This window comes from Phacochoerus africanus, chromosome 3 (genome assembly GCF_016906955.1).
Source record: "Phacochoerus africanus isolate WHEZ1 chromosome 3, ROS_Pafr_v1, whole genome shotgun sequence".
NCBI classification, from domain to species: domain Eukaryota; kingdom Metazoa; phylum Chordata; class Mammalia; order Artiodactyla; family Suidae; genus Phacochoerus; species Phacochoerus africanus.
The window spans coordinates 80,245,200-80,255,162 of NC_062546.1; positions in this window are offsets into that span (position 1 = coordinate 80,245,200).

Sequence of the window (9,963 nt, forward strand, 5' to 3'; positions counted from 1 at the left end):
GCAGTTGCATAAGAAGCACAGAAGCTTCTCCTCACTTTGAGTCTGGCTGCCCTGCGCCCCTGTTATTAGAAGAAGCAGCTGTTCCTTCCTGCACTCAGGGTGCTGAGGGCCTCTGTGCCGTGCTCCCACCCACTCCCATCTGAGTGTAAAGAGCTCTGCCCCATGCCAGCACAGCCTTGCCTCTTGGCCAGCTTTGCTCCTCAGGCCCCCTCCTCCCAGTTGCTGCCTGCCTCTCTCTCTGCTGCCCTCACTGGGAGCCCCCCGGGGATGCAGAACCTGTGAAAATAGCAAATGCTCTATCCTACCCTGAACTGTGAATGTAGATATAGTCAAGCATTTGGACTTTTCTAACATTATGGTTTTCTAAATGTCAGTGATAGCATGGGACACACGCAGTCTAGCATAAGTAAGTGAGGCAATTCTTAACTAAAGTACAAGGATCAAGTAACATCCATAAAAGAAGCTCTACTCACCTAGGTTACTTTAGGGATAACCTGATGAGCTTGAGGCATTATTTATGGGAGCCAGTTCATCGCAGCAGCTAAGTGTGTGGCTCTGGAAGCTGATGTCGGGATTCTGATGGTGATTCCACCACTTGCTGGTGGACTTTGTACAAGTTACATTTGCTGCACCTCGGTTCTTCCATCTGTAAAATGGTGATAATAACTGTGCCTAGCTCAAAAAGTTGTTCTGGAGGTTAAATACATTAATAAACATATTACATTTAAAACAGTGCCTGGCACATTATAAGCATGCAGAAAGAGTTCTGACTATTATGATTACTATTTGGCCATTTTCATAACCAATGAAGGATGAACTATTTTGTCCATAGAGCTAAAAGGAGATTGTGAAGACCCAGAAAATAAGTTATACTTCTTGCAGAGGGCTAAGGATGGTGAGGTAAGCAGGTAAACTTGGTGCAAGTCCTCAAAAACAAGGTGAGTGGACACAGACTTTGAAAAACTTACGGTTTCCAAATGAGACAGGTTGGGGGTAGGGGGATGCACTGAGGGTTTGGGATGGAAATGCTATAAAATTTGGCTGTGGAGTTCCTGTCGTGGCACAGTGGTTAACGAATCCGACTAGGAACCATGAGGTTGCGGGTTCGGTCCCTGCCCTTGCTCAGTGGGTTAACGATCCGGCGTTGCCGTGAGCTGTGGTGTAGGTTGCAGACGCGGCTCGGATCCTGTGTTGCTGTGGCTCTGGCGTAGGCTGGTGGCCACAGCTCCAATTAGACCCCTAGCCTGGGAACCTCCATATGCCACTGGAGCGGCCCAAGAAATAGCAAAAAGACAAAAAAAAAATTTGGTTGCGATGATCTTTTTACAACTATAAATGTAATAAAACTCATTGAGTAATACAAAAATTAAATTTAAAAAAAAATCAAGGTGAGTCTGGTTAGGGTGGCATTACAAACCACCTCAAAATGTAGTGGTTTAAAACAGGAGCAATGTATTATTTCTCATGTTCCTACAGGTTGATTAGGCAGTTCTAGTTCACAGAATGTTGGCTAGGGTTCTGAGACGGCAGGAATGTCCAAAATGGCCTAATTCACACCCCAACTAGGGGCTTAGCTAGGGTTGTTGGTCAGTGTCTTTGGTTGTCCTCCATGAAACCTCTTCACATGTCTTCTTGGGCTTCCTCACAGCATGGCAGCTGGTTCCAAGAAAGAACATTCCAAGACAGGAAGGCGGAAGCCACAGATTTCTTAAGGCCCATCATTTCTGCTCTATCCTATTAATTAAAATAGATCACTGGCCAGTCTGGATTCAAAGGAAATGAAAATAAAAACTATACTTCTTTTTCTTTTCTTTTCTTTTTTTTTTTAGGGCCACACATGTACCATATGGACGTTCCCAGGCTAGGGGTCAAATCAGAGCTGCAGCTGCTGGCCTATACTACAGCCACAGCAATGCAGGATCTGAGTCACATCTGTGACCTACACCACAGCTCTCAGCAACACCAGATACTTAACCCACTGAGTGAGGCTAGGGATCAAACTCACATCCTCATGGATAGTAGTTGGGTTCATTACCAGTAAGCTACAATGAGAACTCCCTAAACTCTACTTCTACATAAGGAAGTATCACAGTCACACTGCAAAAGAACATATGGAATAGGAGATACTGTTGCTGCCATCTTCAGAAACATGATCTACCAAAGCTGAGGGAATAGGAACTAGATTTTCTTAACAACATTTGGATTGAGTGACTCAATTAGGAAGACAAATCTGAGTTTGGATCACAGAGTTACCCATTAAAAGAAAAAGGAAATGGAATTAAATGTTTTAATTTAGCATAACTTGTTTATAAGTGACTTAAAGATATTCTTCAGAATAGTTCCCTTGGGTCTAAAATCATATTCAGAAACATTAATGAGACTAGATCAAGGACATCAGGCCAAAAACTTTTCCTTAAAAGAAGAGGTAGATGAGCTCCTGCTGTGGCTCAGCAGATTACAAACCCAACTGGTATCAATGAGGATTTGGGTTCAATCTCTGGCCTCACTCAGTGGGTTAATGATTGGGCTTTGCCGCAAGCTGCAGTGTAGGTTGCAGACTCAGCTCGGATCTGGCAGCAGCTGCAGCTCTGATTTGACCTCTAGCCTGGGAACTTCCATATGCCACAAACGTGGCCATAAAAAAGCAAAAAAAAGGAAAAAAGAAAAGGAAGAGGTAGATGGTAAGATCACATACTCCCTGAATAGTGACAATAGTGGGCTTACAGTGAAAAACTACATTATGTTACAGTGACCAAAGCAGAAAAAAACAAAAGAGCACCTGAATAATGAAGAGGAAAAGCAAGACAGCAAGAGGTCCATGAGAGTCCTATAACTGCTATTTACTGAGATATTGATTTTTTTTCCCCACCTCCTGGTTCATGTACAGTTCTTTTAAAAGTACAATATTCTTGGAGTTCCCACTGTGGTACAGCAGGTTAAGGATCTGGCACTGCCACAGCTGTGGTATAGGTCACAGCTGTGGCTCACATTCAAGCCCTGGCCCAGGAGCTTACATATGCCACAGATGCGAACAACAACAAAGTACAATATGCTTTACATTTTCTTTGTATTTTACATTTCAACTTATTGGGGGAGGGAGTTTAAAGACTCTATAGAGTTTCTTGATATGGCTACAGTCAAACATGGATTGGATGGATACAAAACGAGATTGGAAATCTTGCCAAATGAATTATTATCTACCATGAACTCTCCAGTTCCCCACAATTGTGTAAAATCTGGTCTTTGAGGAGTTCCCATTGTGGCTCAGTGGTTAACAAATCCGACTAAGAACTATGAGGTTGCGTGTTCGATCCCTGGCCTTGCTCAGTGGGCTAAGGATCCGGCGTTGCCATGAGCTGTGGTGTAGGTAGCAGATGCAGCTCGGATCCTGCATCGCTGTGGCTCTGGTGTAGGCCGGTGGCTACAGCTGCGATTTGACCCCTAGCCTGGGAACCTCCATATGCCGCAGGAGTGGCCCAAGAAATGGCAAAAAGACAAAAAAAAAATCTGTTTTTTGAGATAAGTTAGAGATGGATAATGTGAAAAAGCCAATAGCAGAAAGACTTTGGTAGTTTTTTTAATGTTGGGGATAAGAAAAAACAATAAGAAATGACATCAAGATTTGGGGCCTAGATGGTAAATGAATGGCCATGTTTCCTAGCATGATTGAGAAGGTGAGTAGAAGGGAAAGTGAATTGTATATTGCAGGTGAAGATTACAAAAGCAAGTTTGTGACTGAAAGAATATTTTAAGGCAAAGTAGCAGCTAGCCAGTATTTTCATACATACTGATATCCCTGGCTTACTTCTATTTGGGAAAGGGCCCCCACTCATTCTCCTTTTATGAAACTATAACTTTTTATTATTCATTGTACTGTTTGTCATTTATTGAGTTGTTTCTACCCAGTGTGTTCACAACTCACATAAAATCCTGAAGACAATCAAATATACAGAAACAAGGATGGTAAATGCAACTCACCCAGTGAAAATATCATTAGTATCTAGTGGCAGCTGCACACTAAAACAACTAGAATCATCTCAGCTAGAAGGCAAACAAAAAAACAAGGGAAATGAGTATATACATGCTTCAATGGAAAACTTTTTTTTAATAGAAGGGGGTTTTAAATGGGTTGTCAGGGAAAGAGGATAAGTTGTCTAAGTGAGAAACTAGACAATCCATCAAGAAAGAATGCTAAGAGAAAAAGGTAAAGTTCTCATGGGAACAGGATATAAAATTGATGGCAATGAATGGGCCTTCATAGAGGATGAAGAGCAACATAACAATGTGTGCTATGTATTATCTGCATAAACGCCAAAGAACTTGGCACCATCTACATTTTCCACATCACAGTCATAAACCAGGAAGTAAGAATCAAAAAAAAAAAAAGGGGGGGGGGAGTTCCCGTCGTGGAGGAGTGGTTAACGAATCCGACTAGGAACCATGAGGTTGCGGGTTCGGTCCCTGCCCTTGCTCAGTGGGTTAACGCTGTGGTGTAGGTTGCAGACTCGGCTCCGATCCTGCGTTGCTGTGGCTCTGGCGTAGGCTGGCGGCTACAGCTCCGATTAGACCCCTAGCCTGGGAACCTCCATATGCCTCGGGAGCGGCCCAAAGAAATAGCAAAAAGCCAAAAAAATAAAAAATAAAAAAAATAAATAAAGTGTTTCAAAAGCAGCCAAACTTGAGGTGGAAGTATTCAACTTTACTCAAGGGAGTCCCCAGGTCCCCACTCTAAAATTAATTCCAATATGTTTGGCTGCTATCTTTTCCCAAAACCGATGGGATTCAGATTCAACATTTACATGTTTTCCACTATAATAGTTCACACTTCGTTGAATGTTAACTATGCACCAAGTGCTGTTCTAAATTCTACCTGGATGGACTCATTTATCACTATAGCAACCTTAAGGCTAAGGACTAAGATTATTCCCATTTTACAGAGGAGGTGATTGAAACACAGAGAGGTTGTTGAAAGTACCCAAAATCACACAGCTAATAAGTGGATGAGTTAGGATATGAACCAAGCTAGTCGGGTTCCTACATCCTGAACAACTAAGGCAGACCCTCTCAAATTTGAGTACACATCGGAATCATCTAAAAGGCTCTTAAGGAGTTCCCATCATGGCTCAGTGGAAATGAAACTGACTAGCATCCATGAGGATGCAGGTTTGATCCCTGGCCTTGCTCAGTGGGTTAAGAATCCAGCTCAGTTGCCGTGAGCTGTGTTGTAGGTCGAAGACATGGCTCGGATCCCAAGTTGCTGTGGCTGTGGTGTAGGCCAGTGGCTATAGCTCTGATTTGACCCCTAGCCTGGGAACCTCCATATGCCGCGGGAGCGGCCCATTTAAAACTTTATATATTCTTATAATTTTTAGACTTAAAGTCTGAGATCAAAGTGCAGGCAGGGTTGTTTTCTCTTGAGACCTCTCTCCTTGGCTTGCAGATAGCCGTCTTCTCCCTGTGTCTTCACATGATCATCCTTCTGTGTGTCTCAATATCCCAATCTCCTCTTATAAGGACACCAGTTGTATTGGATTAGGGCTCATTCTACTGACCTCATTTTAATTCAATTACCTCTTGAAACACCCTATCTCCAAATACAGTCATATTCTGAGGAGGGGTAAGGATTTCAACATATGAATTGGGGGTGGGGGGAGAGATATAATTCATAACATGAGGTGATGCTGATGCTGATGCTGATACTATTGGTCCAGAGACGGTAATTTCAGGACTATTGAACTAGTCAATATTATGTGCCATGGACTGTCCTGAGTGATTTATGTATGTTTTTGCATTTCAATTATTATGTCATTTAATCCTCATGTGAGAAAAATACCATTATCCTCATTTTCTCAAGAAAATTGGGAATCAGAGATGCTAAATGATTTTCCTTAAATCACAGAGCTGGTATAGTGGACACTATTGTCTGTACTATTACTACTATGACCCATTTCCACTCACAACACTTCCTTTTTTTTTTTTTTTTTGCCTTTTCTAGGGCTGCACCTGCGGCATATGGAGGTTCTCAGGCTAGCGGTCCAATCAGAGCTGTAGCTGCCAGCCTACGCCAGAGCCACAGCAACGCCAGATCCAAGCAGAGTCTGCGACCTACACCACAGCTCACAGAAATGCCAGATCCTTAACCCACTGAGCAAGGCCAGGGATCGAACCCACAATCTCATGGTTCCTAGTCGGATTTGTTAACCACTGCGCCACGATGGGAACTCTTACTCACAACACTTCTAATACCAAATGTGATGGTTATCTTTTTTTTGCCCCCAGCCTTTCCAAGGCATTTAGAGTTTCCAGGCCAGGGATCAGATCTGAGCTGCAGTTGCAACATATGATGCAGCTGGATCCTTAACCCACTGAGCCGGCAAGGTATCAAACCTGCAGATGCCACCAATCCTGCTGCACCATAGCGTGAACTTCAAAATAATTTTTTTTCCTTTTTCAGCCACACTCACAGCATATTGGAAGTTCCCGGGCCAGGGATCAAACCAGCAACACTCCAGAGACAAGCCACACCATTAGCAGGAACTGTGGAAGCCATCTTATATGATAAAAGCCATTTTGTGTTACCCTCCAACTGACCAATGAGCAACCTCAAATATCAACCAACCAAAACCACCATGTTTTGGGGGGGGTTGTTAGTTTTGTTGTTTTTTGCTTTTTTTTTTCTGAGCTCTTTAGGGCTGCACCTGAGGCATATGTAAGTTCCCACACTAGGGGTCAAATCAGAGCCATAGCTGCAGGTCTACGCCACAGCCTCAGCAACGCCAGATCTGAGCCATGTTTGTGACCTACACCACAGCTCACAGCAAAGCCAGATCCTTAACCCAGTGAGTTAGGCCAGGGATCAAACCCGAATCTTCATAGATGTTAGTTGGGTTCTTAACCTGATGAGCCACAACAGAAACTCCAAAATCACCATGTTGCAATCCTTTATTTGCATGGCAGGAACCAGGAGAGAACATTCCCAAAGACAACCCCCAAAGGGAGCAGACACCTCTCATTATGTGCCCCTGCCCACTTGGTACCTACAATAAACCTGCTTTTCTTTACTCAGTCCTGATTTGAGTGGATTTTTTTTTACCACCCTCTACTCCAGACAACTGGTCACTGCCCACAACACCCAATATATGGGTTTTCCACACCAAGCAATTCTCCAATTCCCTGCAGACACCAATTGCGTGTCCTGCTTTTCAATTCAATTCTGATACTATCTGGAGTTAGCACAAAACCCACAAGTTAAGGGCCCAGTACCACAAGACTGCCCCCTACTTCAGATATTGAAAATAGTGGGTTTCCAAGTTACCCAAACTTCTGTTTCCTAGCTACAAATCAGTAATTCCTAAGACCTCCTCTCTCAATTTTGATAATTCACTATAATAGTATAACTAAGCTAGTGCCCTGTGGGGCTGCTAGGCACACAAGCCTTTCTATGTATTCCTTTTTTTTTTTTTTTAAACAGATGACAATCAATTTTTTTATTTTTTAGTCTTTTTTTTTTTGCCTCTTCTAGGCTAGGAGTCTACTCAGAGCTGTAGCTGCAGGCCTACACCACAGCCACAGCAACACGGGATCCAAGCCGCATCTGGGACCTACACCACAGCTGACGGCAATGCCAGATCCTTAACCCACTGAGTGAGGCCCAGGATTGAACCTGCAACCTCATGGTTCCTAGTCGGATTCATTAACCACTGCGCCACGATGGGAACTCCTTTTTGTCTCTTTTTTTTTTTTTTTTGGTCTTTTCTAGGGCTACACCTGTGGCATATGGAGGTTCCCAGGCTAGGCGGCTAACCAGAGCTGTAGCCACCAGCCTACACCACAGCCACAGCCACGCCAGATCTGAGCCATGTCTGTGACCTACACCACAGCTCACCGCAATGCCAGATTCTTAACCTACTGAGCGCGGCCAGGGATCAAACCCACAACCTTATGGTTCCTAGTCAGATTGGTTAACCACTGAGCCACAATGGGAACTCCTATGTACTTCATTTCTTATTTTCAGAGAATAAGCCTCAGCCTCCATGACCTTCCCCTGAGTTCCAAAGGGCAAGTTCAAACAGTTGATAATCAGGGATGGGAGTGGATACACACCAGAGAGGAACAGTCAAGAGACAGTAGTGTAGCCTTAGGGAAGGGTGCTGGTTCCTCCTTAAGGAATATACATAATGCCTTTGAGCCTTTCTGCAGAACTAAAACCCCCAACACTTGGAAGAATACTTGATGAAGCATTCCCAGAAGAACCACCAGAACCACTCCTGGGGGCCACTAAACACCAGCTTTGAAAGACAATGCATGTACTCCAAAGTTCATTACAACACTCTATACAACAGCCAAGACAGGAAGCAACCTAAAAGTTCAACAAAGAGGAGTGGATAAAGAAGATGTGGTACATTTACACAATGGAATATTACTCAGCCATTAAATTGAATGAAATAATAGCATTTGCAGCAACATGGATGGACTCAGAAATTATGCTAAGTGAAGCTAGACAGTGAGACACCAACATCACATGCTATCACTTATATGTGCAATCTCAAAAAAGGATACAATAACTTAGCAGAACAGATACTGACTCATAGACTTTGAAAAACTTATGGTTTCCAAAGGAGACAGGTTGGGTGGGGGGAAGGATGGACTGGGGTTTGGGATGGAAATGCAGTAAAATTGGGTTGTGATGATCATGGTACAACTATAAATGTAATAACATTCATTCAGTTAAGGAAGGAAGGAAGGAGGAGAGGAAGGAAGGAAGACAATGTAAGCTTGCCTCTACAAAATCACCTCCTAATCCCTTCCAAAGGGGGCCACAGTCTTGAAGGCATTAGCCTGATGTGTCCCCCTTTGCCTGGCAAAGCAATAAAGCTATCTTTTTCTCCTTCATCCCAAATTCTGTCTCCACATTTCTTTCTTTCTTCTTTTTTTTCTTTTTGTCTTTTGTCTTTTTTAGGGCTACACACACGGCATATGGAGGTTCCCAGACTAGGGGTTTAATCAGAGCTGTAGCCACCAGCCTACGCCAGAGCCACAGCAACACCAGATAGGCGTCTGCTACCTAACAACAACTCACGGCAATGCCAGATCTTTAACCCACTGAGCGAGGCCAGGGATAGAACCTACAACCTCATGGTTCCTAGTCGGATTGGTTTACGCTGCGCCATGATGGGAACTCCTGTCTCCACATTTCGATTCGGCAGTGGCAGACAGAGGCCGAGTTTCAGCAACAATAGCTCACAGAACTCAGGGAAGCTTCTTATCACTGTTATATTACAAATGGTATTATAAAGGCTACATCTGAATAGGGCCAGAGGAAGCAGTACATAGGGCAAGGTCGAGAAATATCCTGATCCCAGGAGCTTCTGTCCCTATGGAGTTGGGTGGCACCATCCTCCTGGCACATGGATGTGTTCACCAACTGTGAAGCTGTACAGACACCTTCATTTAGGGTTTTTATGGAGGTTCCATTACGTAGGCAGGTTGATTAAATCACTGGCCGTTAGTGATTAGCTCAATCCCTAAACCCTCCTCCCTCCCCAGAAGTCAGGGATGGGGATGAAAGGGCTGAAAGTTCCAACCCTCTAAGGACCTGGTTGGTTCCTCTGGCAACCAGCCCCTATCCAGGAACTACCTAGGGACTTTCAGCCACCAGTCGTCTCATTAACATAAACCCAGGTGTGGTTGAAAGTGAAACCGAGCAGGATTGTGTGGAGCTCCTGGGCACAAGCCTTTCTGTGTTCCCCATTTCTTGTTTTTAGGAAATAGGTCTCATTCAGCCTCCAGGGCCTTCTCTGAGTTCCAAAGGACAGTTTCAAACAGTTGCTAATCAGGGAAGGGAGGGGATGCAGAGACCAGGGAGGAGCAGTCAAGAAACAATAGTGCAGCCCTGGAGCAGGGTCCTAGTTCCTCTTCAAGGAATATGCATAACAGTTATCTTTGATTTTTTTCAATAGAACT